Below are 21,432 nucleotides of genomic sequence, written 5' to 3'. Positions count from 1 at the left end.
GAGTGATGACGTCCTCTTGGTACTTTCTCAAAGAGCCAGAATTCTAGAGCATCCCCCTATCCAGTGACCCACAGTGGCCCATCAATGAGGAGTCATAATAGGCTAAACAACTGGACTATTTAATTCCACATTTCCTGGCTTCTAACGGTAGATTTTGGTATTTAAAGGACTTTTTAGCAGTGGTTCTATTCCTCGAAGGGATAGGATTTGGAGAATAGATTAAGGTTTGAAGGAGTGATAATTCTGAGAATAAAAATAACACATATACCTATCAAGACAATTAAAAAAAATTCTTTTTCTCTGATTCATTCAACAACTGAGAGAGTTGTGGTGGTGTAATTTATTTATTTTTGGACATTTTTAATAAAACAGTACCTTTTTCACTGGGGTGGGACTTTAAGAGATTTTGCTATCTTAAAAGATTAGAAGTCTTTTTATTTCGTTGTTAAAATCATGAGACCGAAGGCACCATGTTGCCACAAGAGTAGAGACATGTTTTAACAACTGCTCAACAATTCCCATATGGCTCTCTTTAATTCAACTCAATGCAGTTCACTGCAATAAATCAATGGAATTCAATTTAATTAAATACTTACCAGTTCTAGGGAGGGGGTAAAAAGATACCATTTTATTTAGGACGTACACATATATGCACCAAGAGAAAAAATATGAGACAGGCTACGTCTCAATGCCAAGATGTTCGTAACAGGACATCATTATATCTGTATCATAGTATTTATTTTACTTTCAGTTGGATTTGTGGAAAGGAGTCCCTGAAAGACCATCAGGAGATTGTACCTGATGGCACATCTATATTCATCATACTCTTTTGCAAAGGTGACAATCTGAGTACAGAGTTATTTACAGAGAAAGAAGTCAGTACACCATCAAAATCTTATTTATGCATGCAGAATACTATATATAAATTAATGTTAATGGTAATTGTCAGTGGGTTGGGGGATTATAGTGCTTTTATTTTATCTCTTACACTTTTCTGTATTGTTGGAATTATTTACAATGAATTTGCATTATTTATTTATTATGAAAATGTAAATGCAATAGATGACATTTTCCATCATTGTTAAAGAAATCTGGGTATTAAATTAATGATGCCTTCAAAATAGGTCACAGCCATCACTTAATATTTTGCTTTGTTCATCCTCTTTTTTCAGTATTCTACCCAGTTCTCTAAAATAATTGAGGAAAGAAGACCTACTAAAATAAGCATAATGTGATGAGGGGTTCAAGATGGTGGCAGAGGAAGATCTTGAATGCACCTCCTCCCACGGACACAGCAAATCTACAGCTACATATGGAATAATTCTCTCTGAAAAAGACCTGAAAACTGGATGAACAGAGTCTCCACAACAAAGGGTAAAAGGACAGAGATGGGTAAGAGAAACAGAGATATGGCCACACCAAGGAAAAAAATGACATCCCAGGTGCGGCGATCCACAATTGGGAACAATCACAAAGGTATGGTTAATTTTCCTGAGGAGCAAGGGATTTGAGCTCCACATCAGGCACCCCAACTCATAGATCTTGCACAGGAGAGATGAGTCTCCCAAATACCTGGCTTTGAAAACCAACAGGGAACACATACAGGAAAACTATGGAACCACAGGGAACAAAAAAACCCACTCTTAAAGGGCTCATGTGCAAACTCACCTGACCTGAAAAGCAGCACAAAAACATCATATTGAAAGTGCATGGACCGTAGGTGAAGGGGATCCATTTACTAATCTTGAAACATCTGCTGGAGAGGCAGGAACCAGCAGGGATGCTCCTGGGCTCTGAGACACCAGAGGAAGTCATTTTTGTGATTGTAGGCTACCTTGCTAATACCAGCACTGGTGAGCAACATTTTGGAAATCTCCATCTAACCTATTAGTGCCAGGTGGTGAGCCCTGCTAAGAACCCTGTACATGCCTGCACCTCAGCTAGGCCTCACAACCTGCTGGGTGGTAACTCCACCCACCAGTGCCTGGCAGCCACTAAGGCCAGGTCTCACAGCTATTCTGGGGGCCAGTCCTGCCCATCAGAACCCAGCATCTACCACACCCTCACCACAGCAGGAGGGCCCACACAGCCCACATAGGGGAGACCCCTTAAGTGCTTGGCTACGGTGGCCAGGTAGGATTGTGCTTTGGAGCCCCACAGGACATCTCTTATATAAGGGCACGTCTTCAAAATTGGGAAAAGTAGCTGATTTACCTAATACATAGAAACAAACACAAAATTAGGCAAGATGAGGAGACAGAGGAACTATGTTTCAATCAAAAGAACATGACAAAACTTTAGAAAAAGGAATAAACAAAACAGAGATAAGCAATCTACCTGATGAAGAGTTAAAAGTAATAGTCATAAAGGTGCTCACTGAACTCAGGAGAAGAATGGACGAACATAGTGAGAACTGTAACAAAGAAAATACCAAACAGAAGTTATAATTGAACTGAAAAACACACCAGAGGGGTTCAACAGCAGATTGGATGAGGTAGAAGAACAAATCAGTGAACTGGAAGACAGGGCAATGAAACTCACCCAGACAGAGCACCAAAAAGAAAAAAAAAAAAAATTAAGAAAAGTGAATATAACTTAAGGGAATTTTGGGACAACATCAAGTGGAAAAACATTTATATCATAGGGATCCCAGAAGGAGAAGAGAGAGAGTAAGGGTCAGAAAAATTATTTGAAGAAATAGTGTCTGAAAACTTCCCTAATCTGGGGTATGAAACAGACAGTTAGGTCCAGGAAGCCCAGACAGAATAAGATGAACTCAAAGCGATACATACAAAGACACATCATAATGAAAATGGTAAAATTTAAGGATAAAGAGAGAATCCTAAAAGCAGCAAGAGAAAAACAACTTGTTACCTACCAGGGAAACCTCAGAAGGCTATCAACAGATTTTTCAGCAGAAAGCTTACAGGTTGGAAGGGAGGGCATGACATATTCAAAGCACTGAATGGAAAAAACTTCCAACCAAGAATTCTCTACCTAGCAAGGTTATCATTCAGAATTGAAGGAGAGATTAAGAGTTTTTCAGATAAGCAAGAGCTAAAGCAGTTCACTGCCACTAAAGTAGCCCTACAAAGCTTTATCATTTTACTCCCCCATTCTGCATTTTATACTTTTGATGACACATTGTACATCTTTTTGTTTTATGAATCCCTTAACTAACTTATTGTAACTTTAGTTAATTTTACTACTTTTGTCTTTTAACCTTCATACTTGCTTTATAAGTGATTGATCCACTACCTTTATTATATATTTACGTTTTCCAGAAATATTTTACTTTTGTATGTTTTCTTTTTATTTATCAGTGCCATTTCTTTTCAGCTTAAAGAAGTTCCTTTAACACATCTTTACCCTTCTTCTCCTACCAGTTAAGATGTGTGCTTCATGAAGCTGGTTACATTTGTTCCCAAGCCTATTTAAGCAAGTTGTAATGGCTATTGTAATTAAAAAAAATTATTTCAAATTTATGTAAACCAATAACATATGAGGTTGAGAAGAAACTTCTTATTTCACTGTAAACTAAGTTGAAAGTGTTGGAAATACTTAATAGAGTTGCTATAGAGGAAATGCAGTGGATTAGGTATGGTAGAGACAACTATGAACATTGTGGGGAGGGGATCCTGATCCTAGGAATCTAGAAGTGATTTGCATGCATATTTCCCCATAAATATGTTTAAGTTTCGCCTACAGAAAAATTAGTGATGCATCTTGCATGTGATTTCAGAAAGAAAGCCAATGTTCAGGTCCCTGATCTCAGCTTTGTATCAGAACAAATGGCAAATGAGTGTTAAAATGTTTGAGATAAGCCTGTACTTTTTTTTTTTTTTTTTGGTGATTTCGTGTTTTGGTTTTTGTAATTAATTAATTAATTAATTAATTAATTAATTAATTAATTTTTGGGGCTGTGTTGGGTCTTCGTTTCTGTGCGAGGGCTTTCTCTAGTTGTGGCAAGTGGGGGCCACTCTTCATCGCGGTGCGCGGGCCTCTCACTATCGCGGCCTCTCTTGTTGCGGAGCACAGGCTCCAGACGCGCAGGCTCAGTAGTTGTGGCTCACGGGCCTAGTTGCTCCGCGGCATGTGGGATCTTCCTAGACCAGGGCTCGAACCCGTGTCCCCTGCATTAGCAGGCAGATTCTCAACCACTGCACCACCAGGGAAGCCAGGTGATTTCCTATTTTAACTGACATACTCAATAACACTGGTTCAACAAACAGTGCATCCAGAGAATAATGTGTTAAGTAAAAGGATTATAATTCATCTGTGACATGTTTTTGTTAATTTTTATCACAAACAATGACATTTTAAGCTTAACAAGTGCCTGACAGCAGCAAAGACTGTGAAGGTGTTGAGTGTAGAATTTGCTGACTCATGCTAAAACAGCTTCACTTCTCTCCTTACAACTTCTCTCACTGAATTTTGTAAAGGCAGGTGTTTTTCATTTGACCTTATCAAGAAAACGGAAAACAAAAAATTATCATGAAATTTAATGAGAACATGTTTCTTTGGGTGGCTTACAAAGCAGTGGAAGTTGATTTCTCCCTTCTCAACTCCTACCCTTCCTTGGTGTATCTGGGCTATTTTGCACACTGGGGACTATTTTTCCTAATGGTGTTTTCATTCTTTTGTCCAACTCCTTGCTTCAGTTTTCAGAGTTGGAGGCATCTGTGGTTCCAGGTAAATCGTAATGCCACACTGCTGTCAGTTGCTCAGCACACCAAGCTCTCTGCTTTCTCAGGAGTTCCCAAATGTCGTTCCCTCTGCTGTTCCCTATGGCTTTTCCTCATAGCGTTCACCCAGTTAGCTCCCTGTTTTCATGAGTGTGCACATCAGTGGGGAAAAATATAATAAGTACATAAACCACAGACTTCTGGGGAGGGGAGAGGGGCTGGAAATTAATTTCAATCACCAATGGCCAGTGGTTTAATCAATCATGCCTGTATAATGAAGCCTCCAAACAAAGGAACAAAAAACAAAAAAACAAAAAGAAAGTATCTGGAGAGCTTTCATGTTGGTGAACATGTGGCGATGTGGGGAGAGTGGATGACTCAGAGAGGATGGAAACCCGGCACTCTTCCCCCATACGTTGCCCTATGTGTCTCTTCCATTTGTTATATCTTTTTATATAAAACTCATAATCCAGTCAGTAAAATGTTTCTCTCCGTTCTATGAGCTGCTCTAGTGAATTAACCAAACCCAAAGGGGGGGGGTGGTTGGAATCTCCAATCTATAACTGGTTGGTCAGAAGCACAGGTGACAACCTGGACTTGTGAATGGCACCTGGAATGGGGGGAGGGGGGCAGTCTTGTAGGACTGAGCCCTTAACCTGTGGCATCTGATGCTATCTCCAGGCAGACAGTGTCAGAATTGAGTTGAATTGTAGGACACCCAGCTGATGTTCGAGAATTGCCTGATATGGGGAAAGACCCATACATCAGAACTGGTGACCAGAATGGTTAGCTATTAGCACAGATACCAGGAAAGCTTTCATTTCTGTTGATTTCTTCCCTGATAAGAACAAAATAAAAGGTTGCTCATAATGCCACTTCCTATCATTGCCTCAGAATGTCCCAAGTTTCTCTTATAGTAAATTTTTTTTATGTGGGTTAGCTAAAAAATTTGAGAAATGAAACTAAGAACCCCTGCAGCTGCTTCCCGATTGGTCTCATCTGGTGTGCATTGCTGGGTCTGTGTGTGTCGTTAACCGCCATCACTGGTTCATCAGCTACGTTTCCCTGAGGGTGGTTCAAGTCATAGCGTTGGTGATGTCACTCCCGCCACCACTGCTGAGACTGGCCTGGTCCCAGTCAGTGATGCGTATGGTAGCAATTTGCATCATGCTGTGCTATCCAAAACTTTCTGAATGTGCACTTTCTATAGCTACTCAGTCAGAAAGTCCAGCAGCCCCATGCTTGTTGTCTCAGACCTCTCGCGCTAAAGTCTGATCACGCGGAGAGAAAGATGCACTCACTGATGCAAAAATTCCTGATTATTATTGGCTCCACCTCTTTATTTGGAAGGGGGTTTGGTACACTGGCTAATAAGGAGGAGGAAAATAAAACTAAAAACCATGACTGTTCGCATCCACCACAGACACAAAGCATTACCTGACATCCTGAATATTTATCAGAACTGTAAGGAAAGGGCAATGCAGATCAATTTCAGATTCAGGCCCCTCTCTGTCATTCTTAGTCCTGAAAAATTTCCAAAGGCTTTGACAAAATGGTAACCTTAATGAATTTCAGGAATATGACTTTATATGGCTTTCCCTTTCACAGTCTGAAAGGATAAACCATGGGCTTATAAACAGACATCTTAGTAGTGGTATAAACTCTGTGGTTTGACTAGAAAAATTGATGAAACTATGCTTTTAAAGTTACACGTGAAACCGGCCACATGACTTCATCTGATATATGGCCATGCTTAGTGTGAGTGTGACAGCTATGTTGGTGAAGATGATGGTGAATCCTTTAGGTATGTTGGGCAGGATTCAAATCATTAACTGGAATTGGATGAAATTTCAGAATTTTGAAGACAAAAAAAAGTACAGAGATGGAGGAAATTGAAGGCTCACTAGAAATATTTGGAAGAAGCAGAAGTTGCTGCCTTCCAGTTAATGATTTGAATCCTGCTCTGCATCCCTGAGGTCATCAGCCTCATCTTCATCAATGTCATTATCATTGAATTTCTCTCAAGCTCACACTGCGAATGGCTGTATAGTAGGTGCTTTGGTGCCTTCTCCTGCCCTACATCCTGGCTTATTTAGAGCTTGTTAACGGTGTCATCTGGTTTTTAATTGGTCAGCTGTCAGAAACTTAGAAAACACTGAGTCATCTCCCTGAGCAAAATTGGTGCTTCTCGGCTTCAAACTTGAGTTTACTGTGAGAATAAGACAGAGGCACGTCCTAGTGGGAAGCAGTGGGGCTGGGACAAGTGAAAGGCCTCCCTCAGCCCACTTACAGCCCTTCATCTCATCAGGGTGATTAGCCTGTCGCTGTCCATATGGTGCCCGAGGCAAAGGGTTCGTGCTGCTGATGGTGACATCCCCTACAGCAGCGGCTGCAGCAATTACCTGGGAGTCACATTATATTTGCAGTTTGTTTGGATGGATGGAAGGGAGAGGCTGCAGGTCAACATCAAGTTTTTCTGGTCAGACTTGTCAAACACAGGAATAAAAATATGACCACGATGGTCATTTAAATACAAGCTATTATAGTCTCATATCTATTCACCCTTGAATATGCCCTTCTGTTTATGTTTCTGAGTTCTTACTCTATAGAACTCCTTCATGGGATTATATTTCACATGAGTCTTACTTTCCTCTAGGTGAAGCAGGTTTTCCTCAAGCACGATCAGAGACAGGGAAAGAGAAGGAAGGAATGATAAAGGGAATACAGTAAAAGGATTTAAGGATGATTTTTAAAAAATGAATTCAAATAATCAGAAAAGTAAAAATGAGAAGAGAAAATTGGAAAAGTGTACTGAAAGCAGTGACATGCAAAGAAAATAAAAAGAACAGAGAATGATAGTAGCAAAACCTGAAGGTCTCAAAATATCATAGAAAGGAAAAGGGAGCAAAAGGCAATTACATGCACTGCTTTATACCATATGATCCAGCAATTCCACTCCTTCATATGTGCCCAAGAGAACTGAAAACATGTTCACACAAATGCCTGTACACAATGTTCACCCTAAGCCGGAAATAACCCACATGTCCATTAACTGATGAATGGATAAACAAATGTGGTATATACATACAATGGAATGTTACTTGATGATAAAATGGAATGAAGTGCTGATATATGCAACAACATGCATGGATCTTGAAAACATTATGGTAAGCGAAAGAAGCTAGTCACATAATGTATTTGTTGTATTTTATACATACTGTATTTACATGAAATCAGAATAGGCAAATCAATAGAGACAGAGAGTAGATTGGCAGATTAGAACTAGGGGGAGGAGGGAAAGGGTGAAGACTGTTAATGGGTATGGGATTTCTTTGTGGGGTGATAAAAATGTTCCCAAATTGGACAGCGGTGATGATTATACAACTCTGCGAAAATACTAATAACCACTGAATTTTACACTTGGAAATATTACATTTTATGTATGTAAATTATAAATTATATCTCAATAAAGCTGCTATTAAAAAAAAAACTCACTGTATTATTTTTCTTCGATTCTCTAGGGTCTTCCATAGGGATGGACCCTAGCAGTATGTCTAAGGAATAGACAGGGGAAGGAAAAGAGGAAAAAAGAAAGAAGGGGGTTTAGAAGGACGAAAAGACACTGGAAGGAGGCAGATATAGAAGAGAAAGCAACAGTAGAGACTTTCATTTGGGCTTGTTAAACTGCAAGGCACAGAGACCCACTCCAGTTAACTCAACAAAAGGTCCACTGGAAAAGAAACACATGGAGAGACCTTGAAATGGCAAGCCTTAGGCACAAAGGCAGATCTTGCAAGCAACTCTGTCATCTTCCTCACGGGCTGCATGTTCTCTTTCTCACATGATGTTTCTATTCTCTCTGTATCTGATCCACTTTTTTCCCCTAACGTCCGACTTTCTCTGCCGTCTCATAATTTCAGCCAGCATGTTACTTTGACTTAAAGCCTTCTGTCCAAATGTGACTCTACCTTATAGCATTCTTAGTACAATCTTTGCCCTCTGCCTCACTGGGTATACGATTCAGTCTCTGTTTCCTGATTCTCATTTCCTAAGAGAGGAGTCGAACTAGTTTAGCTCATGTTTGTAATCCAAAAGCTGGATCATAGGTTTCTGGTCAGTGAGCCAGTCTAGACAGACCCTCTTCAGATCATGGGCCTATCCCAAGAAAAATTAGCATTAGAGGGGAGCAAGGCAGTGGGGTTATCTGGTTCATGAGGGGCACAGTGGGTTGGAGGGAAGAGAGAGGCTGTTTGCCAAAGGACACTGTAGATGGGCAGTGGAAAACATTTCCAGTACTGTAGGAGAGGAGAGGTACACAGGAAACTGGAGATGGAACTCTTGTCAGCTGTCTCTCCCAAATGATAACTATTCTTAAGAAGTATCAAGTTCTTGCTCTGTTTATAACTCAGAGAAAGATATTCATTACCCATGTAAGTCCTTTAGTTGGGACCTCAACTCTATACTATTTGCTAGAAGAAAATTATAAAGAGGATGGATTCCATTTCTTCCCCCATTTTCTGAAGTTTCAAAATCTTCCTGCAAACATTCAAATAATTGAAAGGCAACAATTTAAAAGATCTTGGACTAGAATCAAAGCAACTAATACCCAATATTTGCTAAGTAAAATTTCTATTCTTTTTCTTACCTCACATATCATGGCCTAACTTACACAACTATTACACACAAAAACTGTACACTTTGCAACTCCACTTCTAGGTATACACCCAAAAGAATTGAAAGGTGGGGTTCAAACAGATATTTGCACATCAATGTTCATAGCAGCATTATTTATAATAGCCAATAGGTGGAAACCACCTGAATGTCCATTGACAGATGAATGGATAAAGAAAATGTGATATATACAGGTAATTGAATATTATTCAGCCTTAAAAAAAAGGAGCAAAATTCTGACACATGCTAAAATACAGATAAACCTTGAAAATATTATGCTAAGTGAAATAAACCAGATACACAAAGAACAAATATCATCTGATTCTACTTACATAAGGTACCTAGAAAGGTAAATTAATAGACAGAAAGCAGAATGGAGGTTACCAGGGGCTGGGGTATATTAATCTGTTCAGACTGCTATAACAAAATACCACAGACTGGGTGGCTTATAAACAATAGAAATTCATTTCTCACAGTTCTGAAAACTGGAAGTTCAAGATCAGGGTGCTGTCGTGTTCAAGTGAGAGCCTCTTCTCTTCTGATCACAAATTTCTGGCTATACACTCACACAGCAGGATGGGCTGGGGAGCTCTGTGAGGTCTCTTTTATAAGGGCACTAATCCCATTCATGAGGGCCCCTAAGCATCTCCCAAGGCCCCACCTACTAATACTATCACATGGGGCATTAGGATTTCAACATATGGATTTTGAGGGGACACAGACATTCAGAACATAGCACGGGTTGGGGGAATTGTTTAATGGCTATAGAGTTTCTGTTTAGGATAATGAAATAGTTCTGGAGATGGATGGTGGTAATGGTTACACAACATTGTAAATGTACTTAATGCCACTGGATTGTACAAATGGTTAAACTGGTAAATTTTTTTTTTTTTTTTAGATTCCATATATATGTGTTAGCATATGGTATTTATTTTTCTCTTTCTGACTTACTTCACTCTGTACGACAGTCTCTAGGTCCTTCCACCTCACTACAAATAACTCAGTTTTGTCCCTTTTTATGGCTGAGTAATATTCCATTGTATATACGTGCCACATCTTCTTTATCCATTCATCTGTTGATGGACACTTAGGTTGCTTCCATGTCCTGGCTATTGTAAAAAGAGCTGCAATGGACATTTTGGTACATGACTCTTTTTGAATTATGGTTTTCTCAGGGTATATGCCCAGTAGTGGGATTGTTGGGTCGTATGGTAGTTCTATTTTTATAAACTGGTAAATTTATGTTATGTGTACTTTACTACACGCACATACACACAAATCCAGGAAGAACAACAAAAACTGTATAATTTGCATGAGTGCTTCTTGGTGAAAATCATTTCTGTTTTCATAAAATCACTGGAAAGTTGTAGTCTCCACTAGATCTTCTTACAGAGGTGTTGCTATAGAAATCAGAGCCGTGGTGCCCCATCCCGACCAGGATTTACTCTGCTGCATACTGAACGTGTGGGGTAAAGTTACACAGAGGCCTTTTTATACACATACAGTAACCCACTTCGGTCTGGTTAAGAGATCCAGCCCTACATGGCATCATGATAATTACATTATTGTTAAAACATCTCAACTGTTATATATAGTAACATGTTTCCTTTAGAAAAAACCATATTGCTTGTTTCACCTTTTCTTGTTTCTTTTGTTTTCCCATGTAATAAAGTTGGCTGGCTTATGTGAAACTGTTCAAGTTACAACTTTTAAGTTATTAAAACAAGGAGCCGTGAGTATCAGGCAGAAGGCAGGGATTTCTGCCCCTCGCCCACATTTTCTGCTATTACTTTCCTTTGAAAAACGAGGTATTCTTGGAATAAAATGAAATGTAACTCTCTTAGAGTTCTTTTTTAAGATATGGTTTCTGGTTTGTAACTAAAGATTTATGTTTATGGCCAAGAAATAGTAGTAGCTTAGAAATTTTAAATGATGGAATGATAGAGGTCGAACCTTTTCTGTACAAGGTTTGTCATCTACCCCTCCCATAAGTGCTGACCCACAGGTGCTTTTATAGTTGAGTACAGGGACATGTACCCTCTTTGAGGATTGTCAGATCAGCAAAAATCTAATGCTTCTGGGAGCAAAAGGCTTAAAGACTTAAAATTTGTTTTTAATTTTAATGGTGGTTATTTTTATTATCTTTGTGCATCCATTTTTGTTTTGCTGTTTTGTTCTTGTGTGAAATGAAGTTTTAGTAATCCAACACCTTTTTATCTTGCTCTTTCTTTCTCTCTGGCTCACTCCTCCTGCTTCCCTTTTCTTTCCATCATGCCCAAAGCCAGATAACACTTTCCTGCTGCGACATTTTTAAAGTCACCACACAGCTCTAGCAAATGAGGGCTGTCATAGTTTTTGGATGAGAAAATCTACTGCAGCTCACGCAGATCTAGGAGTTGATAGTGGTTAATTGACAGCCGGAAGGACCTGGTCTCCTGGCAGAGTTAGAGGGAGGGTGAGCCCTGTGGGTTTCATCTGGGTAGAGATAAAACAGGTTTTTATTCAGTACTCACGGAGAGAGCATAATTAACCTTTTAGAAGTTTAAGGATGATCAAATTGTTATTCATTTTGCAAATGAGAAGAGAGAGCTTCCCTTCCTGCCAGCAAAATGCCAGTGCAGATTTCAAGGTCACTAGATGATCTTTTTGAGGAAAAAGAAAGCAGTAAACACACACACACACACACACACACACACACACACACACACACACACGCCACCCCTAAACCCACAGACTGAGAAATGTCACCATGAAAACATTCAGGAATGAAAAGGAACAACTGTTCTTTTCTATCAAGCTCCACAATAAAAATCGAAGATAATGTTTGCCGCACATTCACACAGGCCTATTGGATTATAGTGGCACTAACCCTGCCAGAGAAAACAGATATATGGCTCCAGCTGGTAACTCCTATGCTCTGGTATGTTCTGATTTTTTTTAGAGGATGGGGGAAGGGCTTTTTGAGGTCTAAGCATGTTTTAAAGATGGCATGCATAACATTGCTATCACATGAGAACTCTGTGGTGTAAATAATAAACTCTAGTGCTTCAAAAAATTCTAAAAAGGATTTAGCCAAGTCTATGTGTGAGAAAAAAAAGTGGTTTTCACTAGGTATCATGCTTTACAGATGACGATGCTTGTTATGTGAATGACCTTATTTTGCAGCTATGTGCTTTACCATATCACAAACAACACTTCATTCACTGTTGCTTAGGAGAATATTCTGGCTATTCTCTCTCTTTCTTTTTTAAAAAAACTATATTTTGTGATAATTTCAAACACACAGAAAAATTGCAATAATGGTACAAAGAACAAATAATAGTACAATGTGTACCCTTCATCCAGATTCAGGAGTTTTTTAATTTTATTTATTTATTTATTTATTTATTTATTTTATTTATGGCTGTGTTGGGTCTTCGTCTCTGTGCGAGGGCTTTCTCCAGCTGCGGCAAGTGGGGGCCCCTCTTCATCGCGGTGCGCGGGCCTCCCACTATCGCGGCCTCTCTTGTTGCGGAGCACAGGCTCCAGACGCGCAGGCTCAGTAATTGTGGCTCACGGGCCCAGCCGCTCCGCGGCATGCGGGATCTTCCCAGACCAGGGCTCGAACCCGTGTCCCCTGCACTGGCAGGCAGACCCCCAACCACTGTGCCGCCAGGGAAGCCCCCAGGAGTTTTTAATATTTTTACCTCATTTACTTTAATATTCCCTCTCTCTCTATATATATCTCTTTAGGTAGATAGAAAGATAGATATTAACTCTCTCTCTATATATGCAGATAGATAGAAAGATATATATTTGCTGCAAAACAAATATGGGTTAAATGACACATAATACATATATATGTATGTAATGATTATATGATTTTTCTGAACCTTTTGAGAGTAAGTTGTAGACACAGTGTCTCTTTATCCCTAAATAGTTCAGTGTGTATTTCCTAAGAAGACGGATATTCATTCACATAATTATGGTACAATGATCAAAATGAGGAAGTTGAACATTGATACAATACCATTATCTAATCTACAGATCTTTATTCAAATTTTGCCAATGGTTCCAGTGATATCCTTTAGAGTAATTTTGTCCCTGGTTCAGAATGCAATTTAGGATCTTGCATTTTGTTTAGTTTTTATGACTTTTATTTTTCTCTAATTTGGTATGTGTCTTTAACCTTTCTTCGTCTTTATGATATTGTTTTGAAGAGTATAGGTCATTTATTTTGCTGAATATCACTCAGTTTGGGTTGATCTGATGTTCCATTACAATTAAATTCAGGATCTATCTATCTATCTATCCATATCTCTCCTTTTTCTAATTTTTAGTTTTTTTTGGTAAGCAATACAAGGTAAGTGATAAGTGGTACTGTATCCTTGTGTCCTTTTTTCACGACGCTGTTAATCTCACTATTGGTGATGTTAAGTTCGGTAGGGTGGCACCGGCCAGAGTTCTCCACTGTTCAGCTGCTATTTTTTCCTTTACAATTTATTAGCAAATTTCGGGGAAAATCTCCTTTTCTTTGTTGGTTTTGCTCTAAGATAAGCATAGTTGAACAAGCAGCTGCTAGAAGCTATTCTCACATATTTTAAGAGGAGGCTAGATAAGATTTCTTAAATAGTTTAGAAAACATGTTGACTAAACATATTTGGATTTTATTTTTCTCTTACTCTGTGGTGTACAGTCTGGCACAGAATCAATCAGTGCCCTTCCCTTATCCGAAACTCAAGGCTTATCATTTGTTGACAAAATAATCTAGGAACTCCCTGCCTGCCGTTTCTGTGAGGAAAGGTGACAGGGGTGTAAAGAACTATTAATGGCGAAGAGGCATGAGAGAAGAATGCGGAGAGCACGTACACGCTAAAAGCACGATAATGACAGTTTACAAAGTCTTCTCACATAAATTAGATGTGCACAAATCCTCTTTAGCCCTTTCAACATATACAGGTCCTAAGCCATTTGCTTCTCCCCTCACAGTTACTCCTACTTCCTGCCATTGTTTTCCATTGCAGTGGAAACAGTGGCATCTTCCTGCAGGAAATAAGCTCAATTAAGCTGACACAAAGTTTGTTATCGGTTTCCTCAAATTGTCTTAGTCATACTCATTGTTGAGAGCATTCAAAAATGTAAATATTATTATGTATATGTTGGAAGATGAAAAAGTATAGCCAAAAGAGGACACGCCTGGGTACGTGATTGACGTTGTCTGCAGATCGAACCCAGGGTTGGGGAGAAACAACTCGTCCTGGCACTGAGAGCTAAGAGAAGTTTCTCCAGCAGGCCTTCACAAAGAACGTGCTTTGTAGTGAAGTAAATAATGTCCTTGACAACATCCTTACAGGAAAGCAGCAAATGAGCTACAGGGTTGTTTCTTATGAGGTCTCTCAATGTGGCTGATTGCCTTATGCCGAAGCACAGGGGATAAAAAGAGATCAGTCAGCTGGTGACAATGCTCTCTGTGGTCTGGTTTATTCCAAGGTTAACATGTAGAGTATCTAAAGCAGTATTTCCAAATGTCCTTTTTTTAAATCTCCCTCAGCCATGTCCTCAGATCTGTCAGATGGGAATTATAAAGCTTCCTCACTGATTGCAGTGAGGGTTGAATGAGGTAAACCAATGGGATCCAAGCAATGCAGAGCCAATGATGGCATGAGAAGAAATTAACAAATGGAAGTTATTAGCAGTTTTGTCTTTCAGGAAGCAAAAAGGAATGAATGGATAATCAAGGCCCCAAACAGGGAATGTCCACAATAATGTAGCTGGAAAAATTTAAAGCAGTTTTACCACTCCATGATGCATGCTGTTAGAAATGATCTTTGTAAGTCATCTAGTGAATGTCTGGTTTTATGTAATTTATCTTTCTAGGAGACAGGAAAAGCAGGATATAAAATATGTCCCTAGGTGGGCTTCCCTGGTGGCGCAGTGGTTGAGAATCTGCCTGCTAATGCAGGGGACACGGGTTTGAGCCCTGGTCTGGGAAGATCCCACATGCCGCGGAGCAACTGGGCCCGTGAGCCACGATTACTGAGCCTGCGCGTCTGGAGCCTGTGCTCCGCAAGAAGAGAGGCCGCGATAGTGAGAGGCCCGCGCACCGCGATGAAGAGTGGCCCCCGCTTGCCGCAACTAGAGAAAGCCCTCGCACAGAAACGAAGACCCAACACAGCCATAAATAAATAAATTAAAAAAAAAAAAATGTCCCTAGGTGACTTTGTAGATTTGCTAGGTGGGGTTGTTAGCTATAACCCAGTTACCTTTCAGCTTGGGTGCTGGAAAAGCACACAATTTCAGTGACTCTCAAAGTGTGGAATTCGAACCTGCAGCATCAGGACCATCTGGGAACTTGTTAGAAATGCAAGTTCTCAGCCTTATCCTAGATCTACTGAATCAGAAACTGTGGGGTGAGACCCAGCAATCTGTGTTTTAACAAGCCCTGAAGGTGACTCTGATGCTGGCTAAAGTTTGAGAATCACTGCTCATGTGTCATAATTAAATAAGAGGGCTGATCATCTATTAAGGCCTTTCCCAGGATATGACTGCCTCCTCAAAAACAAAAATCCCATTTTCATATAGAAGGATGCTTATTTTTCCTTCTCTATTGAGAAGCAGGAAGTAGAACATCCAGTTTATGGTTCAAGTGATATCACATTATGGTATATTATTAAGGTCAAAGTTAATATGAAAGGGGCTCAAACTACATTTGTCTCAAATTTATCCCAATGGAAAAGACTGAATTTGGCCAATACTGTACCTCCTGACTCTAATATTGGCTTAGCCTAAAACTGGTTTCTCTTCACAGAGTTTAAAGGCTGTGGGACAATCAGTAAATGTTACAAGTGACGCTATGAAAATTAAACCAGTACTACTAACTGGCTTTCTTCTGTTGCATGAGGCAAAGGATGCTGAAATATAGAGTACGTGCTCATAGGAGCAGAGAGGAGTTAGAGGATGAGCTTTGTATACTTTCTGGTGTTTGAGCTGTAACTGGGTTCCTTTCTCTTCTAATAAGAAAAACATACTGAAACGCAGTAACGAGCGTGATATTTTATAGGAAAATTCATAAATGTCATCTCATTTCCGTTTTTATTAATTGTTTGTCTGCAACTTTTGGTACTTTACGAAGAGCAACAAATTTCCAGGGGCACCCGCATAACCAATACGACTCTTTACAACTATCCTAGTGCATTAAACAGTACGTAGGCAAAAGTGGGTTCTGAGCAGTAATTCCAGACCTTACTCTGAGTGAACCAGGCTTATTAAGTTTTTTTTTTAATACGCTGCTCAGTCTTGAACTGCACACTTAGGCTGCAGCTCTGGAGGTGATTTAGAATTCGGATTCCCAAGTAGAGTTAAGGGAGCAAAATGAACATTTTTCTCTCCTGCTCAGTAAATATTTAAAAGGAAGAGAAAGCTAACTAGAGAGAAAAAGAAAAGAAGGGAAAAAAGGGAGTGGGGAGATTTTCAATTTTCATAATGGCCCCATCATTTGGTCACCCTGGGGAGAAGTGACCTGGCTTCACCACTACCCTGAAAGCCTCAGCCAGACTGCCTGGTGTCGAGAACAAAAACGCAGATGGCAATGACCACATAGACCGGGGTGGCTCATCAGGTACATGCTTTAAAGACAGATCTTTAGCCATAATCTCATGCGATATGGGAAAAGAAGTGGGGAACTCTGTAAATATAACTGCTTTTCAGTTTAGTCTAAATGTGCAATAGTAAATTTTAGAAAGAAACAGGTTACCTTTAGTTCTAAAATTGGCTCATTTGGCTAAATGTCATATCCCTGTCAAAAAGGAAGAATGAATGCGTTGATATCTTCAAACTCATAGCAGGCTTCTAGGTTTTCCATTTTTAAAAACTTATTTAGTTTTTACAATATGAAAATTATAGACAGAGTGACATTTAAACCTTTGCTTTTCATAGCATTTCACACTTACACCATTTTAAAAGACAGCTATTAACATTTACAAAAATCTTTCAGAAACCAAATGTTCTAACATGCAGAATTCCAATTATACTGTGTAAGAGGGATATCAACCATTCTTCTACAAGAATACTTTGAAGTGTCTGGTATTAAAAACCAAGAGCTAAAATGTCAGTTGCACATAGACAATAAATTAGGGTTTATAAAATCTTGTAAGATTTATTTAACATTACAATTTTGACCTTTAGGCTGTCCTCACCATAGCTTACTTAAGTTTCTTTCTCTCTCTCCCCCTGCCCCCCATTCCTGTAATTTTACTTGAATGTTAAACAAAGCTTGTGCGGCAAGCTATATAAAAGTGATATGATCCATTCACGCTCTGGTGAATGCTCCCCAAGCCTCCCCAGACCCTCCTGTTTGGGGTGGTGGAATCCATGAGGCACTGCCCATTTCCCTACAGAGAGCGCTTGTGGGGTTATCAGTGGAATGCTAACCCTCTTAGCAGCATGCCAACAGAGCACAGCCTCTTCTGTTCCTGGAGCAGGAAGGATGTCTACCTCTCTTAGGACCGACTTTGGAAGACAAGCCTGAAAATGTAAGAACCACTCTCACACCCCTTAACTACTTTGCAAGAGAGATAAAAGAAGGCGGTATCCACATTTATTATGCTTACAATCTGGGGTGAGATTCGCTGAAATTCCCAGAAAAATGAGCAAAAGAACATTGGATCATTCCCACTGAGCTGAGGAAGAGTCAGGGCATTTCCCTTGAAGAATGGGATTCTGACCAGGTACCATCCCTTGGACATCTCGTGGGAGGCTCCTACAAACAAATCGTTCTCACCATTGGGCGCTTTTCCCAGAAATGTGGGAAATGTGGAGGGGAGAGAGGAAATACGAGAATAGAGAAGCGAGTAGTCGATCATCTTGGTCTTCTCCAGCTGTTGGCAACATTGAGGAATGCTCCCTCTCTTCCACATGTTGGAAAGCAGCTAGAACCATTGTAGTTTTTAGGAATGCTCTCTCAACCACTAAATAAATCTTAATAATATCAGCCAACTGTTATACGGCGTTTCTATAGACCAGACTTCATTCTGAGCACTTTACATATTCACAACTCACAAGGACTCTAGGATTTACTGATGAGTAACCAAGACATGGCGAGCTCTAAGTAATTTGCTCAGGGTCAAACAGCTAGGAGATGGTCGAGCCATGATTTGCACCCAGGCAGTTTGGCTTTAAGGATGGCAAGGGTCTTTCTGAGATCCAACCTATTCAGCTGGGTTAAGAAAACTACACCAGCCTATTAATGCTCTTACATTTTTTACCAACAATCTGTGAAGTTACAAATGACCTGAAATAAGGCCGTAGACTTGAGCCTTTATAGGATTCATTTTGTCACCTGCTTTTGAAAGCAGCTTTGCGCTGGAGCCAAAAGCAACAAGCAGAATCTAATCGTGAGGAATTGCTTAAGTAAGTGGTTCTCTTCAGCCAACTACCAAGTCAGAAGCCTGTGAACAACTTGCAGCTGACGCATTAATGACACTTTTCATTTGTGGCAGATATGACTTTTTTTCTATATTTTTGTTAAACAACATATTGTGACATATTGCGTGAGCACATTTCTGAATGTTAGCTTCTGAGATAGATCTATGTAAAAAATAGATCAGTATTCATGAACCCATAGAAGGGTATCTTGCTCTACTAGACTGCATTTTATGATTGTAGTACAAATCAAATTCCATTCCAATGAAATATATTCAAAGATTTCTTACTTTCAGCCGATGGCCCACTTATTTTAAGTAATATTCCATACAACAAAATTCTAAGATAACCATAGAATTGGGTCATTTTCTTGGAGTTCACTGAAAGGGATTTGGCATACAGCCGTAAGATTGGCACTGTAAACAGCCATCCATTTATACTGATATCTATCTACAGTGGTTTTAACCCCTTATCCACTTCTACTGGATTTCTATGCACTTAGGGCATGGGTAACAAATACTTTACATCTGAATAGGCCAGCTCTGTCAACAAGAAATATTTGCCAATTTCCATTTCTTAAGAAGTAGATATCCATTTTTTTGTGGTGACTCCTGATAAAATGGAAGCAACTGGGATTCTTTTTCACCTGACATGATGTTGCTTTTTCTGCAAGAAGGGTTCTCTGGAAGGCAGAGATTGCACAAGGCCTTTGTTATTTTATTTGTACTTAACTTTCAAAATATTGGCCTTTGCACTTGGCAAGTGGCCCTTTTAAAGTAAATTCTATCATTTACTAGAAATTTACCTCTAGTGTTAAGCACCAACCTAGGATAATAGAAACAGTCATTTACCTACATTTGGAGCTTTGGTTTCAAGACTCCATTTACAAAAAAGAAATGAAGGCTGTTAAAATTGGTAATAAAAAGATTAAATTTTAGTCTTATATAAATAGGAACACAAGTTAAAGATTTTATTTACTTCATTAATGAGGAAACTAGTGAGCTGTTTGAACCAGTTCAAGGGAGAAATTTTTTTTAAGTTTACATTTTTAGATCAGAAATGTTGAAATAAACACGCAAATGGAGGCAAAACTGGCCTCTTCCATGTGGGGAAGAAAGTCAGTTGGACTTCCACTAGGCAGAATTTATACATCTGCAGACGAGAATTATTTTGCATTGCTATCAGTTGTCTACAAATTAGAGTTGTAAAAGCTCAAAGACAATGAAAGACTAGAATCAGATAACCTGGAAAGGTGTGCTCTAAAGAATGCATTTTCCATTGAAGCACATTTTTTCCTTTACTAAAGTCTCTGTGAAAAACCAGGAAGGGAATCAGAAGCAGACTTATTTCTGTTGGCCTACCATCTGAGCAGTTAACAAATCTCCTAGTTCAGTCCCTCATTACTGCATTACTTCTCACCTGTATAGGTGCAAAGCTTCCTACCTGGCCTCCCCTTCCAGACTTTTCTTTCTCCAGTTTGTGCTACTTGCTGCTGACAGTTTGATCTTCTTAGAGCACTTCTGTGATTGCTACAATCCCCTTAAAACTTGTAAATGGTTCCCTGCTGCCTGCAGATAATATTGGAAAGTTCTAACCCGGTCCCCCAGGATTTAGTTCTCTATCAGTCAGGGTTCCAAGTTGTCAGTTACAGGAACTGACTCTGGTTGATTTAACCAAGAAAGGAATTTCTTAAAAAGGATACTGGGCAGCTCACAGAATTGCTTGGAGGGCTGGAGAACCAGGCTCAGAAGTTTATGCTGCCAGAGCTTATTCTCAAAATCATGCCAAGGAACTGTTTGGATGAAGACATCACTGCTGCCGCTACCAAAAGCTGGAAGAGGCAGTTCCCACCACTCATGTTGTTGCCATGGGCACTGGCTTCTGCTGCAGCCATCACCCTACTGCTGCCCCAAGCACGAAATTCTGCAGCTGTCACCAGTGCCACCGTGGATTTTTTTCCTCTCCCTGCTACTTACATTACAAACTCCCTATTCAAAAATCGGGGGGTGGGTGGAACTTAGGTCACAGGCCCATGCCCTAGCTGCAATGCAGGCTGGGAAAGAACAGCTGGCAACTGGCCATCTTTAATGGTAGGTGGATCTGCCTCCTTCCATGATTCAAAAATGGTGGATTCCATAAAGGAAACTGGGAATTCCTCAGAAGAAAAGGAGTGGGGGTTAGATTCCGGGTAAAGGCAAAATATTCACTACAGGCTCCCTCTGTCTTCCCAATCTCATGTCCTGCTACTCACACTCCTATATCCTACACTCCAACAAAACCCAACAGCAAATCAACTAATTACTGTCTCATTTAGCAAATATTTGATGATACCTATATTCTCAGCACTGTGCTGGGTAATGAAAATAGAGAAATAGTGGTTACTTCAAGGAGATTATAATCTAGGCAGGGGCACATACAGGTAAGCAGGCAATGATAACCCTGTGCTATGAGACAGGTAAACTCAAGATGCTTTGGGAATGTTCATGGGGGGGAAATATTCTGGAGGGAAGAAATCATCACCTAGTTGTAGTGGTGATTTCTTCCTTCAATGTAGACTGAGTCAGAACAGGTGGTCCTGCTGGTGCCTTTGTGCCTCTTCTGGTCATCCATGAAACCATGGATGAAACCAACCTGACTCTTCTATACCCCACAGCACTATTTAGGTCTGGCTACCAGC

Source organism: Balaenoptera physalus (genome assembly GCF_965194825.1).
Source record: "Balaenoptera physalus genome assembly, chromosome: 3".
NCBI lineage: Eukaryota > Metazoa > Chordata > Mammalia > Artiodactyla > Balaenopteridae > Balaenoptera > Balaenoptera physalus.
Note: the sequence above shows the minus strand (reverse complement) of the source record.